Consider the following 20,266-nt stretch of genomic DNA (forward strand, 5'->3'; position numbering starts at 1 on the left):
GCCCATCGGGAAGGGGCGAGAGGCAGGCACAGACCCGGGCCCCGGAGGGCGGGCCCGGGCGCTGCCCCCCCTGTCTCGGGATCGCCGGACCTCACGGAGGTCTGACCCAGCTAACTCGGAGAAAAAGGACCATCGTGAAGGGGGCTGAGAGGCAGGTGCGTATCCGGGCCCCTGGGGGCCCCGCATCGGGCGGGCCCGGGTGCTGCCTTCCCCTGTCTCGGGATCGCCAGACCTCACGGAGGTCTGACCCAGCAAACTCGGAGAAAGGACCATCAGGAAGGGGCTGAGAGGCAGGTGCGTACCCGGGACCCTGGGGGCCCCGGTGGGCGGGCCGGCCCAGGTTCTGCCTTCCCCTGTTTCGGAATCACCAGACCTCATGGAGGTCTGACTGACCCACTCCCTAGTAATCCGGAGGAAAATTACCCCCCTTTCTTGTAAAAAGTGCACAAGAGGTAACAGAGGGAACCCAAGGCGCGAATGTACCCGACCTCCTGGAGCCCTCGCTGTAATCGGGGAGGCAAATGGACCCTCATCAGGACTTCCAGGCAAGCCCGGCCATCTGGTCACCCCATTGGAAAGCATTGCGCGGGACCAGATGGCCGAGGGGATAGGCGCTACCAGATGGCCGAGGGGATAGGCGCTACCAGATGGCTGATGGGACAGGCGCGACCAGATGGCTGATGGGACAGGCGCGACCAGGTGGCTGATGGGACAGGCGCGACCAGGTGGCTGAGGGGGACAGGCCCGACCAGGTAGCTGAGGGGACAGGCGCGACCAGGTGGCCGAGAGGAAAGGCGCGACCAGGTGGCCGGGCTTGAAAGGGAAGCCTTCTGGTCGTTCTGTGCCCCAACGAAAGAGTGAGCGGGTGCCGGAGCATGGGGGACCGGAGGTCCATGGTCCCAGCTGGGCCCCAGCCATGGAGGCTGCAAAGGGGACCTGACGGGCCCTCCGACCCGAAGCCTGCAGATACCTTGACAAGCAGGGGTGGCCTGCACGGGACCGACAGACCCCTCTCGGGCCCTTAGCGGACCGGCAGGCCAGAGGACGGGGCCCAGGGCCAGAGTACTCGACCCGAGGCCCGGTGGGGCCCCTGGACCCAGCCGGGGCTCCAAGGCCCGGAGGCACAGGGGAAGCCTCCCCAGACCCGCCGGACCCCGTCCCGGACACCCTGCCACGCGGCAGGACCCAGGACGGAGCCCGGGGTGGCGAGGCCGCCCTGGAGCTCCTGAACCCAGCCAAGCAAGGGGAGGCTCCCCGGCCACAACGGAACCTGGTCCCGGGCCTTTGGCAGTGCCGGGGGACGGGGCCCAGGACCAGAGCCCCCGACCTGGGGCCTGGCTGGGCCCCTGGACCCAGCTGGGGCTCCCAGGCCTGGAGGCGTAGGGGAAGCCTCCCTGGGCCTGCCGGACCCCGTCCCGGGCATCCTGCCACGCGGCAGTACCCAGGACTGAGCCCGGGGTGGGGAGGCCGCCCTCCCCGGGGCCCTCAGGGGCTCGTCAGGAGCTCCTGAACCCAGCCAAGCAAGGGGAGGCTCCCTGGGCACAACGGAAGCCCGTCCCGGACCTTTGGCAGAGCCGCCAGCCGGGGGACAGGGTACAGGGCCAGAGCCCCTGACGCGGGGCCCGGCTGTGCCCCTGGACCCAGCCGGGGCTCCCAGGCCCGGAGGCGCAGGGGAAGCCTCTCCGGGCCCGCCGGACCCTGTCCAGGGCACCCTGCCAGGCGGCAGGACCCAGGATGGAGCTCGGGGTGAGGAGGCTGCCCTCCCCGGGGCCCTTAGGGGCCCATCCGGAGCTTTGGCAGTGCCGCAGGCCTTGGACAGGGCACAGGGCTGGAGCCCCTGGATCCAGCCGGGGCTCCCAGGCCCGGAGGCGCAGGGGAAGCATCCCTGGGCCCGCCGGACCCCCATCTCGGGCACCCTGCCAGGCGGCAGGACCTAGGAAGAACCCGGGGTGGGGAGGCCGCCCTCCCCGGGGCTCTTGGGAGCCACAGAACCCAGCCAAGCAGGGGAAGGCTCCCCTGGCACGACAGAACTCCGTCCCAGGCCTTTGGTGGGCCGGCAGGCCGGGGGATGGGGACCGGGCCCCCAACCCGGGGCCCAGTGGGGCCCCTGGACCCAGCTGGGGCTTCCAGGCCCTGAGGTGCAGGGGAAGCCTCCCCGGGCCCACCGGACACCATCCCAGGCACCCTGCCACGCGGCAGGACTGAGGACGGAGCCCGTGGTGGGAAGGCCACCCTCCCTGGGGCCACATGGAGCCCCTGAACCCAGCCGAGCAAGAAGAGGCTCCCCGGGCATGATGGATCCCCGTCCCGGTCCTTTGACGGGGCAGCAGGCCGGGGGGACGGGGCCCAGGGCCGGAGCTCACCGCCGGGGCCGGGGCTCCTGAGCCCGGAGGCAAAGGGGAAGCCTCCCCGGGCCCGCGGGACCTTGTTTGGGCACCCTACCACGCGGCAGACCGAGGTCGGAGCCTGGGGTGGGTAGGCCGCCCTCCCCGGGCCCCACCCAGCGGGGGAGGCCTGCCGGACCCTATCTGGGGCAGCCTGCCACGCAGCAGGCCCCAGGACAGACCCAGGTCTGGGGCGGCATCCTGGCCCATCCAGCTGTCGGCTGAGGACCACTAGGCCGAGAGGGGTCCCAGAGTACCCTGTCCCTAGTAATCCGGAAGAAGGCTATCCCCCTTTCTGGTAACCCGCGCGCACCGCGAGGCTTCGGGAGGCAAATGAGCCCTCATCGAGACTTCCAGGCCGGCCCGGCCCGGCCATCTGGTTTCCCCATTGGAAAGCACTGCACGCGACCAGATGTCCGAGGGGAGAGGTGCGACCACATGGCCGGGACCGAAAGGACTCCCATCGGGGACCCCGGCTGGGACTCAAGCCTGGGGAAGGACCACATACCCTGCCCCTAGTAATCTGGAGGAAGGCTACCCCCCTTTCTGGTAAACCGTGTGCACCGAGTGATGGAGGGGGCCCTAGGCACAGAGACACCCGACCTCCTGGAGCCCTGGCTGGGATCGGGGAGGCGAATGAGCCATCATCGGGACTTCCAGGCCGGCCAGGCCATCTAGTCGCCCAATTGGAAAGCATTGCGTGTGACCAGATGGCCAAGGGGATTGGTGCGACCAGATGTCCGGGACCGAAATGACGCCAATCTGCCCGCCCGAGCCTTCGCGGGAGGGCTCCCGTCTGCCCTTGCAGGGCTCGGGGGGGGGGGGGGGCTGCAGGGCTCGGGGGGCTGCAGGGCTCGGGGGGCTCGGAGACCCCACGCTGGGCCTCGGGCATGGGGTGGCCCGCAGGAGCTCCCGGGGCCTAGACGCACTGGGACCCATGGAGCCCGTCCAGGGCACTTTGTCACGCCGTGAGCCGGAGGAGGAAGCCCCGGACGCCTGGGAGGTGTTGCCCGGGCATAGCCCATCTGGTTCCCGGCAGAGAACCGCCAGACCGGGAGGGGTGTCCCGGCATATCCTGCCCTTAGTAATCCGGAGGAAGGCTACCACTCTTTCTGGGAACCCGTGCGCACTGAGTGACGGAGGGGACCCAGGGCGCGGACCAGCCCAGGCTCCTGGAGCCCTGGCTAGGATCGTGGAGGCGAATGAGCCCCCATCGGGACTTCCAGGGAAGCCCGGCCATCTGGTCGCCCCATTGGAAAGCATTGCGTGTGACCAGATGGCCGAGGGGAAAGGTGTGACCAGATGGCCCGGACCGAAAGGACTCCCATCTGCCCTCACCGAGCCTTCGCAGTAGGGCTCCTGCCTGCCCACGCAGGGCTCGGGGGGGCCCCGCTTCCCGGGGGCTTGGGGACCTGGGCTGGGCCTCAGGCACAGGGAGGACCACCGGAGCTCTCGGGCCCGGACGCCCGGGGGAGGGCTGCCCGAGACCCTTGGAGCCCGTCCCGGGCACTTTGCCATGCCGTGGGCCGGAGGAGGGAGCCCCCGGAGGGAGGGGCGGTGTTGTCCAGGCATAGACCATCTGGTCCCCGGCAAAGAACCGCCAGCCCGGGGGTTGGTGTTCTGGCGTACCCTGCCCCTGCTAATCCGGAGGAAATCCACCCCTCTTTCTGGGAACCCGTGCGCACCGAGACACTGATGGGACCCTAGGCCCGGATGCACCTGACCTCCTGGAGCCCTGGCTGGGATCGGGGAGGCGAATGAGCCCCCATTGGGACTTCCAAGGCAGCCCGGCCATCTGGTCGCCCCATTGGAAAGCATTGCGTGCGACCAGATGGCCTGGACCGAAAGGTCTCCCATCTGCCCGAGTCATAGCGGTAGGGCTCCCGCCTGCCCTTTCAGGGCTCCGGGGCTCTGCACCAGGGACCCTTGTCTCGGGCAGATGAACACTTGGCAGGCTGCAGGACGTGGGCTCCCAGGCCCTGACCGAAACTCAGGAGGCCCGGGCCGGTCCCTGCTTCTCAACCTAGCCAGGCCGGGGAAATCGGGGAACCTGCCCAAGCACGAGGGACCCCTGTCCCGGGCACACGGTCCCTCAGGTTGTGCGCTCGTTTTCCCCATTTTTTTTTTTCAAATTTCTGCGTAGTTGCGCTACTCAAAGTCCGCCCAGCCCTACTCAGGACGTGCACTCGTTTTCTACAATTTCTTTCAAAATTCTGCATAGTGGCGCTACGCAGAGTCTGCCCAGCCCTAATCTGAAGCCCCAGAGCAGTCTTTGCTGGTGGCTTGCGATTTTGGCAATGGCTGAGATTTGCCTTTGTAGGTCTAGATATTGGTCAAGGATCTAGCCCAGTGATTTTACAATCTCCACAATGGTTGGATTGCAGTTCAGGGAAGAGAAGGATTCCAGCCACTCTTGGACAGGGAGATTAGATTTTTTTTAGAGGGAGTAGAAATTCAGGTTTAGTTTGACTGAGTTTTAAGTCGTGGTTGGTCATCTATTTTTGAGCCTTGTTGAAGGTGGAGGAGGGGAGAAAGATGGCTTCAGGGAAAGATATCTTCAGGTAGACCAGAGTATCATCTGCATATTAATGATAAAGAATTCCAGATTTTCCCAAAATCTTGCAAAGATGTTCAAGATGTAGGGCCTGGCTACGAGCGTCAAGATGGCGGTCGCACCTTAGGTGTGCTCCGGACCCCTCCGTCATCCGCTCGGCCATCCGTGGACATCGGGACTCTCTGCTACCTGGCATCGTTGTTGAGCGTCCGCCGGAGCTTTGCCTTCGAATTCGGTGGCGTCCTGGAGTGGAGGGAGCGGCCCTGGTCCCCCCGGAATTTCTAAAATGGCGGCCCCGCCGCGTAGACCTAGCGCCCGCAGCGACCCGCGGCCCTGGGCTGTCGGTGGCTGAGTTATCCTGCGGATTCTGACTATTCTCCTCCCCGTAGGATCGGGGCATTATGTGGCTGGTGCCCACCCGTTGCACAGGGGCGGTGATTTCGGCTGGCAATCAGGCGGTACAACTACGTCCCTGTGGGGGGCTTTTCATGGCTGGTGTCCGCCCGCCGTGCAGGAGCGGTGATTTCGGCCTTCAATCGGGCGGTATCCAGTGTACCGGTGGCGCCTAGTGGTCCGCGGCACTCCTACCTGGGGGCCGGCTGCTCCTCCGAGGTGGTTCTGGCTCTACATATTGGGGGTCGGCCCAGCGGGGGCCCTTACGCCTGCTGTCGGGGCCCGGCGTGCTCTCCTGGTTGGGCTTGTAGCCGGGGTCGGTCTTGGTGAACGCTGGTGGCTGCCGCCTGTGGTGTCCCCCCCCCCCCCCCCCCCCGAGGGGGGTGAAGACTCCTGTTGCCGCATGGTGTCCAGTGCTGAGGGCCTCCGTCTACGTTCCGCTTGGGAGGCGGCGCTGTCCTGGATGCGGGGACACGGAGAGATGCAGCTACTGGACTTGCTGGTGAGTCGTGCTTGAACCCCAGGGACCAGGACAGTAGGCCTGGAAGCCGTGGGCCCCCATTGTCTTGCAGCGGTGAAGTTGTTGGGCCGGTGCCTGCCGGGGCCTGGACTGTTCACTGTGTCCTGGGTACGGCTTGAGGCGGGCGGATCTGAGTAGTGCCAAAACTACGCTGTGTGGTTGGATTCGGAGGTGCTCCTTCGCTGCCCCCCCCCCCCTCCTGGGCCTGGGTGGACTCTTCCGGCGTCGCAGGCCTCCGTCAGTAGTGGAGCCCTCTGGGTTTGCGGTCCTCCGCGGCAATTCACCACCGACGTCCTTGGGAAGCCTGCTGAGAGTGGACCTCCCGTCCTCGCCAGTCCCGGGGCCCCACCAATGCTCCTGGAGGTGGAGAGCCAGCTGAGGCCGTTTGGGGGAGAACTGCGTGCTTTCTGAGTTCCCCTGTTGTGTCTGAGGCCTGTGCTGCTGCGGCGGGCTCTGCTGGCGGCAGGTGGGAGGTCAGTGGCAGACGGAGAGCTCTCGTGCCTTGGACTGGAGGTAAGGAGTGGGGGTGCAGTGGCATCTGGGTTTGGGTGGAGAATTCGGCCGTCGGTCGGGCGGCAGGCGGGTGTGTGGGGTTCCGGTTAGCACGGCTTCCCTCCCTCCACTCCGTCTCCTCCCCCTCTCCCCCACTCCGGGCGCGCTCCCTCTGCGACCTGTGTTGGATGTGAACTGACCCAGCTGGATCTCTCCTCCCCAGGCCCGGCGCGGCCCATTGTTGTGTGTGCATGGTCACTTGTCATATCAGTCACGGAGCTGCTGCCACTCTTGTGGACGTAGTGGGTGGTCCAGAGCGGGCCTTGTGATTCCGTTCCTCTCCAGCGGACCAGAAATGGGTAGGTCGGACAGATCGGCGAGGGTCCCCGCTACCCAGACAAAAATGGATCGCTTCACCACCCCTGAGGGGGGGGGGGCACTGGGGGGGTGGCGAGGCAAGAGGCTCCTCCATCCGCTGAACTGGCCACTATCCTTCAAGCTATCCTCACGTCCCAGACCTCGGTGGAGGGCAAAATCGCAGAAGTACGGGTGGACTTGACTTATCAGGCAGGACCTTCGCAACGCGAATGCCCGGATTAAAGAAGCAGAGTCTAGGATCTCATCTGTGGAAGATGATTTACAGCAACTAAATGGGCAGGTGGCCCGTCTTCAGTCCCAGACGCAGAAGTTGCACCGCCGGGCGGAGGATGCGGAGAACAGGTCCAGAAGCAATAACCTCCGCCTGGTGGGCTTTCCGGAGGGAACGGAACAGGGCCGTACAGTGGTGTTCCTGGAGAGGTGGCTGAGGTCTTGGGTTCCCAAGGGCTCCCTATCTCCTTGGTTTTCGATTGAGCGGGCCCACCGGTCCCAGGCCCCCAAGCCGCAGCCGGGCGCTCCTGCCCGCCCAATCATCATGCGGGTTCTCAATTTTAAGGACCGGGACATCATACTGTCCAAAGCCCGCAAGCAACAACGGCTCCTTCATGGAAGCTCCACCATTATGATCTTCCCAGATTACACGCGTGAGGTCCAGGGCCAACGTCGCTCCTTTGGAGAGGTCAAGCAAAAGTTGAGGGCACTTAACATCCAGTATCGGCTCCTCTTCCTGGCTCGCCTGCGGGTGGTATTTGAGAACAAGACCCTGTTTTTCGACAACCCGACGGAGGCATGGACCTGGGTGACGGAGGAGCGCCCTCTGCGGGACGTGGGTCGTGCCCCGGTCGGGGGTGCTACGGAGGGCGGGTCCGGCCGCGCCAGTCCTTCCGCTCTCTAGCCCTCACGTAATTGCTCCCGCAGGCGCCGGGACCGGAGGCAGGCCCGATCAGACTCCCCGCCGGGTCACACACGGCAGTCACCCCGGGTCGAGGGGGGAGCGTTGACCGGGAGGCGCTCTGGTTCACAGGGACGCGTGGATGAACGCGGGGCGGTACTCCGGCCCTCAGCGATTGACCTTCCAGATACGGACCTCTAGTGTAGCCCGATGCTGTTGAGGGACCCTGTTTGAGACGATCTCTGCCTGCTGGGCCTTGTTCCTAACTTCTCGATGGTCTTGTATACATGCATCCGCTCACGAGGAGGGTCCTCCACGCTTCCCTATTCCCAGGCGTTTTAGTTTGGTTGTCCGCCCTGAACATTGGGTGTTGTTTAGTGGGGGGTCGACAGATGCTTCTGTTTCTGAAGTGTAGGGGGTGGGGGGGAGGTTTGGGAGAGTTTTTCCCTGTATGTTTTGTTGTTTGTAGGTTTTTGTTTCAGCCACCACGGAATGTCGCATGGTGCCAATGGGAGGAAGGGGGCTCGCCCCGTAATTCATGAACGCACACACCTCCGCGGGATTCCAAGCGCGTTTGCAAACCTTCGACCCTGCGCTCCGCATCGCCATAGATCCGCTTACCATGATCGATAACGCTTCCCCTATAGCGTCTCTCCACGTGTTGTCGTGGAATGTCAATGGTCTGCTGGACTGACACAAACGCACAGCGATCTTACGGTGTGTGCAGCGCCTCCATATTGATATCCTGATGCTTCAAGAAACGCACCTTTTGGGTAACTGTTGTCCCTTTTTAGCGCGCTACGGCTGCGATAGGGTATGGCACTCCGGCTTCTCCAGGGGCTCACGAGGGGTTGCCATCCTCCTTAGGCGTACGCTGCCCTTTGTCCTTTCCCAAGTGGAACACGACCCCCAAGGCTCGTCGGTGACAGTGTGCGGATCGTTGGCCGGTTCCCCCTCACGCTAATGTCGGTGTGTGCCACCCCTCCATGCTTGCGCCCACACTTGCGCATACCGCTGCCCTGCTACACAACGTGCCCGCCGGCAACATGGTCATTGCAGGAGACCTCAATGCGGTCTTAGCCCCGGCCCTTGACACAACGGGGTCGCTATCTGCTGCCCAGAAGACAAGTGCGAAACAACTGCAAAACTGGTCTGAGTCCCTGGGGCTTTGTGACGCTTGGTGCATATGGCATCCCCGCAGCATCCAATTTACGCACACCTCCGCGGCTCACTGCACCCAGGCGCGCATAGATGCGATCTTTGTCCCCACAACAGATTGTTCCTTGATTGTTGATGTCCGCATCCTCCCTAGAGGAATTTCCGATCACTCCTTAGCTCAGGGGCCCCCCGCTCGCTGCCCGTCAAACATGGAGGATGAACGCCTGGTTTCTTCAGGATAAAGATTTTAAGCAGGCGGTGGGGAAGGAACTCACGCGGTACTTTGTCACCAACAAAGCCTCAGTAGCCTCCCTGGGTGTACCCTATGGGAGGCAGGAAAGGCGACCATATGGGGCTTCGCCAAACGGCAGCGTAGGGTCCAGAGGCAGTCGCAGCTGCAAGAGATTTCCTCCAAGGAAGCGCAAGCACTTCGCCTGGAACAACTGCTATCCACGACGGAGGACGCGGCCCAGGCCCAACGCTTGGCACTCCTCCGGGATGGGATAAAACGGCTCTCTCTGGATGCTGCCAAGCTCCTCTGGAGGTCCTCAGTCGCGCGAGTTTATGGTTGGGGGACAAGAATGGTGTGATCCTGCATAGGTTGGCCACATACCCCAGGGCGAATCGTATCATTCCAGAGGTAGCGGACGAGACTGGAGCGGTGCAGCGTGCTCCCGTGGCGATGGTGTATTCGCGGCATATTATCAGAGGCTGTATACAGCGCACACCCCTGAACTGACCGTTGCAGCCCTCCTTGACCGGGAGGGGGTGCGTCTCCCTGTGCTGGACCTAGCGGCTCGGAAGGACCTGGAGCGTGCCATCTCCCTGAAAGAAATTGAGGAGGCGATCACCCTGGTTTCTCTGGGTAAAACCCTGGGTCCGGATGGCCTCCCACAGGAATATTATGCAGTCTATCGGGGCACCTTGGCACCCCATCTAGCCAGCTTGTTTAACGAAACCGTGGAAAGAGGTGCCTTTCCACCGGAAACTGATATTGCCACCATTGTAGTTCTCCTGAAATCCCAGCCTCCCTCCCGACTCTGCGCAGAGTACTGCCCCATTTCCCTCCTTAATACTGAAATTAAACTTTATGCTGCCATCTTGGTCCAACGGCTGAAACCCTATTTGGCCCTATTTGTCCATCCATATCAATGCGGGTTCATGCCTCAGCGTGGGACCCGTCACTGCCTTAGACGGCTGCAGATGGCCCTGGCACATCGGCATCTGCTTACCCCACACTTGGCGCTCCTGTCCATAGACTTCGAGAAAGCCTTCGACTCTGTGGACTGGACGTACCTGCGGTATGTGCTGATTGAGATGGGGTTTGGGCCCTACTTCTGTTCGGTCCGGGTCCTGTACGCTCACCCAAGAGCACGAGTACTGGTCAATGGGGTGTTGTCAGAGGCCTTCCCCATCGCTAGGGGCACTAGGCAGGGATGTCCCCTCTCCCCATTATTATTCGCCCTGGCGAAGGAGCCCTTGGCATCCCTGGTGCGGGTGGAGGAACGTCTACATAGATGGGGAGTGGCGCCATGCGGCCGCGGACAAGATCGCATTGTATGCGGACGACGTCCTTGTCTTCCTGTCTGACCCAGCCTCTTCCGGACCACACTGCCTCTGGATTTTGCAAGCATTCGAGCAGGCCTCGGGCTGCGGCTAAACCCCGGGAAGTCAGTACTGGTTCCCCTACATTTCTCTAGAGAATGTTTCGATTGGCAGTCTGCCATACCATTACGGAGGCAGTCTTTTAAATATCTGGGTCGCCTTCTTCCCGAGCTGGGCTGGTCCCTTAATGTGACCCCGTTGGTCAAGAAGGCCAAGGTGAACCTTTTCAAGATGTTGCCTCTGAACCCCCTGGGGAGGGTGGCCCTGTAAAATGATGATCCTCCCCAGGTTCCTTTATGTCCTTTTGTTTTTCCAGGGCATGGTTCAGGGAACTGGACAGTCTAATCACCAAGTTTCTCTGGAGTGGAGGGCGAGCCCGGGTGGCTCTGTCGACTTGTCAGATTCCCTCTTACGATGGAGGCATGGGGATGACGCACCTGTATTTGTATTTCCTGGCGGTGCGTCTATTGGTCATCCACGACTGGTTCAATAGGGGCTGGTCGGATCCAGCATACAGGCTGGAACTGAGTGAACTGGGGTTTGTGGACATCCAGGCCATGCTGTATGGGGGGCCCATTCCGACCCGACTGCCAAACGTGATGCGCTCCGTGTTCTTGGCCTGGCGGGCAGCGCCCTGTCATACCGGATGTAAGGGGAAGCTAATCCAATGTACTCTCCTCTGGCATGGGGCGTGACTCCGGGAGGTTAGTGAATTGCGGGGGTTCAGAACCTGGGACCTTATTGGTATCGCCCAACTCGGGGACGTCTGGGTAAGGGGCCATATGATGTCCTTCCAGGAGCTCCGACATCGCTATACCGTCCATTCATCTCAGTTTTATAAATATCTGCAACTGAGACATGCCTTCCACATGCATATTGCGGATGATACGAGGCTGCCCGAATACAGCCCCATAGAGGCCCAAACGATGTTGGGAGACTTGGGTAAGGGGGGGGTCCCGCATTTATCGCACCCTCATCAATAACACTCCTGCATCTCTACACAAGTTGAGGGACCAATGGTTGGAATGGGTGGGCCCCCTTGACGAGGTGGACTGGCGCGATGCCCTTATGGCCCCCAGAATAATCACTGTCTCCGCCAGACTCAAGTTGGTTCAGCTCTACTATTTACACGCTGCGTACCTCACTCCCCTGCGCTTGTATAGAGCGGGCTTGCGTCCGGATGCGGCATGTGCGAGATGTAACCACGCCCCAGCTGACTTCCTCCATTTGGTCTGGTTGTGTCCCTGCTTGGGCCAGTTCTGGGGAGCCATTGAAGTGGAGCTGACGGAGGTATTGGGATGGGAGGTTCTTCACGATCCACGTCACTCCTTGCTGGAGATTACTGATGGGCTGGATGGGTCCAGGAATGATAAGTTATTTTTTAATACAGCTGTGATGGTGGCCAAGCGGGCCATTGCGGCGGCCTGGATAAGCCCTGACCTACCCACCCTGGAAAGGTGGCGAAGAGGGGTGGACTGGTGCGCGACCCAAAGATAGCCCTTTATAAAGCTAAGGGGTGCATTAAGAAATACAGCAGAGTGTGGGGAAAGTGGTTGGGGAATGTGGAGGGTCCTGCTTAACCTGGTCCTAACGTCTGTCTATGTACTTTAACGGGGACAGTGAGCGGGGGATGCAATGAACGTGCGAATGAACTCAAACTTGTGATTTCTGTAAATTGGCTGAATTGTTCCAATGTTTTTAAAATAAATAAAATTTGCTTAGAAAAAGATGTTCAAGATGTAGATTAAACAGGGTTGGGAAAAAGATAGAACACTGTCAGAACCCTTGTGTTAGGCTGGTTTTGCCTAAGCCAGAGCTCCCTATTTTCACTATTTGTGAATAGTTAGACAAACTGAAGTCAAACCACTTTAGGACTGTCCCATGGATGCCGGTCTGTTCCTTCAGGATGCTGACTAGAACATGGTGGTTAACTGTATCAAAAGCAGCCGAAAAGTCAGGTAGCACAAGTAGACATGCGTTCCATGAGTCTAGGAGGCAGAGAGAGCCATGGACAATTTGCAGAAGGCAATATCAGTGTTACAATCCTGCTTCAAGCCAGATTAGAAAACATTGAGGAAGTTATTGGACTGGATGTGGAGCTATAGCTGTGATGCTAGGCAGATGTCTAATACTTTCCTCAGAAGGGAAGTGCTGAAATCAAGCGCAAGTTGTTCACGCTATTGTTTTTGGCGTTGCGCTTTTTCAGGATGGGGAGGACTTGGACAATTTTCTCTTGAGGAAATCGCCTTGTTTCAGCAGGAGTTCACTAGGGAGATCAAGAACGGTAGCAGCTGCTTGGCCTTTTTCTTGCTCATTGAGCCAGGTAAAGCATCAGAGAAGTGACTGGGAGGTTTGGCCTTAGTTATAGTTTAAAGTACCATTGACTCTGAGATTATGTCAAAGTGTGACCAGCACCACTGGGCTTTGCGGGTCAGGGTGCAATCCTCTGGATTTTGTCAGAAGTGAATGTTCCAATAGACCTTACTTTCGCTCCAAAGGAGATCACAAGTTCTTCACATTTATAGAAGAGAATGCTTAGGTTGTTTACTTTTGTATTTCAGTGCAGCATAATTAGGTTACCCATGTATTTGTTGTATTTTTTTGTTGAGAAATTGATGTCCTGCTCGGGATCAGGGGTGGAAAGGATACCCTGAGCCTTTTTAGACTGGTTGTTGATGTCGGTGTTTTTGGTGTACCGGATCCATAATTGTTTTTCTCTTGAATTGGACCTAAGTTTTTGATTGGGCAATTGATAGCCTCAAAGGCATTTGCAGGTGTCTGACCAGTCCTCAGAAATGGGTGTTTCAGCTGTCAGCAGTGTGCCCTTGGAAATATGGGATCAAGATTAGAACCTTAGTAATGTGTTGGTTTCTGACCATGTTGGAGGAAGTTGTCCTATAGAAAAGAAGAGAACTGGTTAAGAGGTTTGTTGTTGTCTTCAACCCCATCTAGGTTGACGTCTCCAAGGAAGATGAGTGGATCTGAGTGTATCCTCTGTGATGATGTCAATTCAATGCATTCCTTGACAAACGTGTGGTTTTCGCCTGGAGGGTAATATATGTTCATTCTAAGACTGGAGGTCTTGAGGGCACCTTTTTAAGAGAGAGGCATTCGAAGGAAAATAAATTATCTGTTGGAAGTTAGTTACAGCTATGCATGTTGCTATGAACTACTGCTAAGCCACCACCTTGGCTGATTTTACAGTCACATCGAGAATAAAATAATGTGGAGTAAGAAGGTGGTCTTGGACATTGTTCGAAGCAACATTCAGACAAGTTTCTATGAGGACCAGGATAGCAGGGTTGAGGTTCACAGTGGTATCTGAAATCTTCAGGTAGTGTGCAACTGCAGATAGACAATTGGGTACTATGTATCACAGAGTTGAGTGACTGGTCATGAAAACAGAACAGTTTGGGCATTCAGTAGAAACCCAAATGAGGTTTGTGAGACCCTTCTTTCTGTTTGGAGGGTATGATGGAGGAGGTTTGCTGTTCTGGATGATTGGGATGGAAGAGGTGTCTTGGTCAGTTATTGCTAGGTTTGTTGGCTACATTAAAGTTCCCATAGCTCTTGATAAGTTGACTAAGATCATCATCATCATCATCATCATCATCTTCAAGAGCAGGAATTGTTCTTTTTGACCCAGGTTTGCAGTTGCTTCGAGGTAGATTGACATCTTTTGTTCTTCAGGGAATGAACACTAGGTTGGGGAGTGTGGATAATGAGGATGAGAGTTGAGAAACTATTTGTTACAGGGTGTCCATTTTCGTAGAGTCCGAGAGGCTAGAACCTTGGGTGAGGAGAGTAGAAGAGCTGTAGTGGAAGGCAGTTTGGAGTGATTCATCAGCATGGCAGTGAATTCAGGAGATATATTTAACTGAGTTGTCTGTGATTAGGTTGAAATCTGAGAAGAAAGGTTATTTGTAGGAGGTCCAGCTGGACATCACAGAGTGGCAGAAGGAGGGTGGAACTTAGTATATCAGATGGAAGTAGAGGGATGGCTGTAGTGCGCTAGCTGAGGTGGTTCTTGCATTGGTACTAGAGGTGAGGGGAGGAGCAAAGTTAGTGGGTGAGCAGTTGAAAGTTGAGTAAGGGTTGCGAAGGGAGAAGGAAGGCCGATGTGGGTGCATTGATAGGAGAAGGAGTGGGCGGGGTAGCAGCCAAAAGAGGTAGGAAGTACGCAAGAGGCTGTAGGGTAGAGCAGTGAGTAGAAAGGAGAGGTTAATTGCATTGAGGCCGGTAGCTACATCAGGATGAGGCGAAAAGTGAATAAGACTGAGAGGTGGGATGGGACCGGGATTGGATCGGAGAGTGTTATAAAGGAGGAAGGTAGCAGGGAGAGATGTGGGATGGTTGTTTAGGGCAGTGTTGCGGGAGAGTCAGGCAAAGCAGTTGCTCAGCGGAGTAAGTCAGACAATGAGGGGGTAGAGCTGTTCGTTGGCTGGGTAGGTGTGAGGGTAGTTTGGAAGGGAAAAAGAAAGATCTTTGAAGTGGTGAAGAACTAAAGGGGGTCAAGTCAAAACTAGGCGGATTGGGAGCAGAGAGGATTGATTCACGTAGAGCAAAATAGCCGGTAAGGGTCGTATCGGGGTTGGGCTGGTTAGGAGCTGGGAGATCAGAGGTTGCAGTATAAGGGAGGGAGAGTTAAGGTATAGAGTTTGAAAAAGGCAATCTAGCGAGACTAGATCTACATGGTTGGATTAGAACATTTCAGTTATTGAAAATAGATATAGAAAGATAGCCATTGAAATGTAAATTCTTCACATTTCGTCCATAGGAGATGACCTTTGTTGAGGAGATATTTAGGATTTTGTGTAATATGTTGTGCAACCGGTCCGTGTGGTCAGTAAAAAGTAGATTGGTTTTGAGCAATCCTTTCTGAGCACAGAGATACTGGTCAGCAATCCGTGTTTGTAGATATTCCAATAGAATCATATGTTTTTAATTTTTCATGGCATATTTCGCTAAATTTGGAGGATATGTGATTTTAAAGGAATTGACTCCAGTTTTAGAGATGTGTTTTGAGAGGAAGGAGAACTCGCAGAAGGCCATAGTGATGGCAGTATGGATGGGATGGAGAAGTAAATCAGGATGTCATGTTGTAGATAGCACAAAATGAATTCTGACATGGTACAGAATGTTGGGATTGACTGAGTAGTGGGATTTCTTATCCTACCTGCATTAAGCAGGTTGCTGGGTGAAGAGGGGCCTTGCTTAGTGAAGAAGATCTTGTTATGTTTTGGATAGTTGTTATTCTAGTAGGTAGGTCTTCTCTTGATGGGCAGTGTGCCTAGCTCTAGCAGGAAAGCCTTGTTATGTTAATCAGCAGGCCATGTTCTAGATGGCTGGCTTTGTCTTGACTGGTGCTGGGCATTGGTCTGACAGGAAGACCTTGCTTTGATGGATGAGTCCTTGTACTGGGCCAAAGGGCCTTCTGCAAAATGGCCACCTTCTAGATACCTGGAATGGTCCAGGGTGTCGTATAACACTGCAGGTACGGCATGATGTTTAGTGAGCCCCACTATCAGTAGGGTAGCCTTGAACACGAAGGTCTGTGCTCTTATCAGGCGGTTGCTAGGATTCTCACTGGTGGCTGAAGTCTCCATATTTCAGCCACCATATTTTGGCTTGAGCTCCATTTGCGTCCTGCCTTCACTTGCATAGCTGCAGTCCAACGGCTGCGGAGACACCTTTGTACCCTTTCTAGTGCTCCCTTTTCATTATAGGTGCCATCCTCATTTTTGGATTCCTGTCACTCTTCGTTTGGGCCCAGAATTGGTTTATGCCGGTTGCTAATGATTTGCCTCCAGCCCCAGCTGGGCCGACTGGCCTCTGTGCTGCTGCCCTCTAGGACCGACACTCTGCAGTATTCTGCCTGAGCTTCTCAGGTCAGTGCCGTCCGGGCGCAACCTCTTCTAAGTGGTGTATTCAAAATGGCAGATCAACCGAGGTACAGCCCACAGCAGCATCAGTCGAAGCAGGTGCACTGTGGCACTGCAGGTCGTGTTTGTTATTCCAGGGGCTCTTGGTGCTACCAAACCTCTTTAGAAATGGAGCTGCAGTATTTATTCCCCAGCATAGTTGATCTAGAAATTGTGCAGGTCATTGGCTCCCTCGCAAATCACATCAACATATCCTTAGGTTCTTTGGAAGTTACGTGCTTGCTTTTTGATCTGAAAACTCTCACAAACATTCCACATAAAAACGCATGTTCTGAAGTCTATGGTGGCCTTAACTTAAGGCTCAACATGAACCCTCACTGGAGGGCAGCGATGTACACTACTCCCTATTGTCTCCTCGAGGTTACTGGCCCCATGTTAGTGGCCTCAGTACAGGGTTGAGAGCATCTACTCTAGAGGATCAGAAGAGCTTGCCATCTTGCTTGTGAGCACTCTGTTCTGTCCCCCATTCTCACCTGGGGCGGGCAATGTCTGTGATGCTTTATTTTAATCTTCAGGTCTTTCCTCTGCCTGCATTATGCGACAAAAGAGAGGGTGCAAAGCTTTTGATGCCACAGCAACGTGAGGTACAGCAAAAAAATATAGCTACGAAGATAAACAGGAGGAGGTTTTACATATGGGTGCTTTGTCAAGATTTTCATCTAGGTTTCACATACAGTGTACATGTGCTTCAGGGGCACATAGCCAATGGACTTAAATGTTGAGAACAGGACTTGTCTTTTAAATGCACCTCTCACAGACTGTGTGTGGACTGTCCAAAGGTCCAAGCTACATCCCAAATGCATGTACCTTGCAAGTCACTTAGCCTCAAGTAAACACAGTTTTGCAACAGGAAGAGCCTTCAATAAACAGCTTATCAAATGAGGCGTTGTTTTTAAATGCTTGAGATATTATGTAATATTAATAGAAAAGCAAATACCTTGATGTGATAACCTCATTGTTTAATTAGTTGTTGTCTGTCTATGTAGTGGTTTGGGTCTGTCAGGCAGGCAGCCAGTTGGTTGGGAAGGCGTAGATGTCGCTCTTACTTGAGTGAGGAGGCCTTTTCCTTCTAATTATTGAACCAGAAGAGTGCAAATCTAAAACCACAGCCTCTTTGTGGAAGGGGACTGTTAATGTATCTATGAAATATAGGAAGTCTAGAGAACTTTTGTTGCAGGTAACAACTTTTTTGTCTTATCCTGCATTGGCTCTTTTATGACTGCATGCTTGAATTTAAGACTAGGAACCAGTAGATAATCAACTGATGGAAGTTGCGTATTTAATAAAGTTGCTTGGTACTTGCTGCCTGTCCCACTCTGCCTGTGTTCCAAAGCCAAGCGGCTGTACTTTATGAAGGAGTGTACTTTATGAAGGAGTGCAACGTTTTCCACATTGCTGCTCTACAGATTAAGAGAAGAGAGACACACTCTCAAAGAGTGCCACAATAGCTGCCATCCCGATGGTGGCTTTTGTTGAAGCTCTTTATGTCAGTAGTTAGCCTACTTTGTTAGGACAGAAAGCTACAAATGCTATTATTCAAGCTAGCAGCCATCCCGTTTTCAAATGTCCTTTGTTTTGGTGGAATGATAAAGAGTCAAACAATTGATTCAACATTATGTTTCTGTTGTGATTAAACTTAAGTCCTCTCTTTCTGTCCCGCAAATCCAGTAAAAGCAGAGAACGTTCACTTGGATAGGAAGAAGGAAAGAATGTGGAGAGAACCACAGGTTAAGGTAAAAATATGTTTAAACTAAAAAAATCTGAATGCATTTGGGACTGGTTCACAGAATGACTGTCATTCAAGAACTTAATTTAGGATTCACAGGCTGAAAAGGCTCTGATTTCAAAACAAAAACTACATTGGGGAACGAAAAGGCAGACTTTGATGTGACATTTTACTTGCTGTGAGTCCATAGTTCAATGGGAATGCATTAAGCTCCAAGGAAGGTGTTTATCTTGCTACTTTGGGAATAGAGCAAAAGAAGCCTTGCCTAAATTCCTTGGTGATGTATTTGAGAGAACAGATGAGTCTTGCTTGAACTGTATCGTGATAAGGCGTTGACTTATACTTGGAGTACTTGATGACTCTGTTTACCAAAAACAAAAGATAGAGCAACAATTGATGGGGTTAGGATGATGGTAGATGCAGCTCCTGTGCAGGTCACAGAATCTCTTTACTTCATTGATTGTTTTTCTGGTAGAAGTTGCCAAGATCTTTATGTACCTTTAGGAAGATCAAAGATGTCAGACCCTGATAGTTCAGGTTACTGGTTCATGGTTAAGTACACAGCAATCCTCTTGCTTCAGTAGAGGAGGACGACTCTGAACTGGAATAAATTGTTGGTGGATAAAGCCTAGAGATCTGTGTACAAGGCTGAGGCTTTCGTGTAGGACAAGCAAAGATTCAAGATCATGTCATTGAATACTTCCCTGGGTCACCATTTGCCAGACCTGGCAGGTAAAACTTTAGCATTTCTTCTTTCTCAATAAAAAGATACTTTGGTAGTGGGAGGCAGGGTTGCCGGGTAATGTGATGCATTTCTCCACTTGCTGAAGGTTCATTGAAGTTGCTGATATCTAGTTCAGATCCATGGCACATGGCTTGCTCTGCAGAAGGTATTCATTTGATTGTTCACTAGGTCCAATAGGTATTTCATGGATATGGAAATGTTGTGTTGAATTGGCCAGTAACAGTACTTTTGTGCTTCGATGAGGAGAGGAAACCTCGTGCTTCCTTTCGTCTTCAATTCGGATAATGGAGGTCTGGAAGTCTGTGTGAATCCTTAGTGGTGAACAATGATTAGGTAGCAAGAAAGCTTGCAGAGCAAGACAAATTACTCTCATTTTTCTCACATTTCTATGTCCTCTTGGCTTTGACCAGAGAGCATGGTTGAAAAAATCTTTACGTTTTCTGTCAAAAAACTGCATTATTTTGAAAGGAAACGAAGGATCTTGCTCTTGTAAAGAACAAATAATTGAGGGATTTTATATCTAACCATACTGGAACATATCGGGCTAAACCTGAACCTCCAGGCATTGAGAAGGGGCATAAGTTAAATGTTTCAGACTGGATCTTTCATTATAGCTATTAATTCCACTTTCTTTTTTCCCTGTTACAATGTGTTATTCCTCAGATAATGCCTGCTGTTAACTGTACCCGATATTATACTCTTTATGGTGAAGTGTTTTGCTTCCTATAATGTCAGGACTGTGCTACTATACAAGTTCTACAAATACATTAAAAAAAATATTGGGACCGGCGTTACTTTTCCAATTGCCCATCCTTTCACAAGTAATGGTGCATTTTCTTCTGCGGTGGCCTTGTCTGTAATCTATAATATGTTACCATGATGAGCTATAGCAACTGTCTATAGCAATGATTTGTATCTTGACTTTAGAGTTTAACTTCTCTCTGTTAATAGTGGCCAGGTTTATAAGTTTTACTTGTCCATCTACATAAGGATAAACTTTGGCTTAAGGCCAAGAGAAATTTGAGTTCCTGGTAGAGTCTGGGGCATGATTTTTCTTTTACTCATTGGCAAGCCGAGGCTTTTAATCAGGTTGATAGTTGTAGATTAATTGTAGACGGAAGTAACACAAAAACCTAAAACCGTCCTCCATTGAGCCTATTAAGTACAAGGGACCTGGGTTGGATAACGTTGTAGACTTGATGTTTTGGGCTTGTGGTAATCTACCTCAGTACTCCTTATCACTCTTTTTATTTCGAGCAGTTACAAGATTTACAAAAATTAGATATGGGGTTCTCTATAATGTGGTTGAAGGGGAAGGCTAGGAGTTTGTTTACCAGAGTGACTCCGCAGCTGCTTGTAGTTGTTGAAAGGTCGATGTCAGGAGCCAATGTCTTTGGGTTGGGTGGCTTTGTGTGTATCTTGGTGATGACAGCCCAGAGTTTATGGAGACTAAAGGGCCCTAGGGCATATCACTGAG

General features: G+C 54.3%; 1 protein-coding gene across 7 annotated transcripts in view; it reads left to right on the forward strand.

Annotated features, from left to right (window-relative positions):
* DNMT3A (DNA methyltransferase 3 alpha) overlaps positions 1-20,266 on the forward strand; it is a 1,939,932-nt gene that overhangs the window by 40,778 nt on the left and 1,878,888 nt on the right. For 2 of the 7 annotated variants that reach the window (XM_085613212.1, XM_085613217.1), the window contains exon 2: positions 17,987-18,051. The exons of the other annotated variants lie outside the window; for them this stretch is intronic. The gene's annotated coding sequence lies outside the window, so the exon portion shown is untranslated. The remainder of the gene's footprint in view (positions 1-17,986; positions 18,052-20,266) is intronic. 7 annotated transcript variants of the gene reach the window in all.

This window comes from Triturus cristatus, chromosome 6 (genome assembly GCF_964204655.1).
Source record: "Triturus cristatus chromosome 6, aTriCri1.1, whole genome shotgun sequence".
Taxonomy (NCBI): Eukaryota; Metazoa; Chordata; class Amphibia; order Caudata; family Salamandridae; genus Triturus; species Triturus cristatus.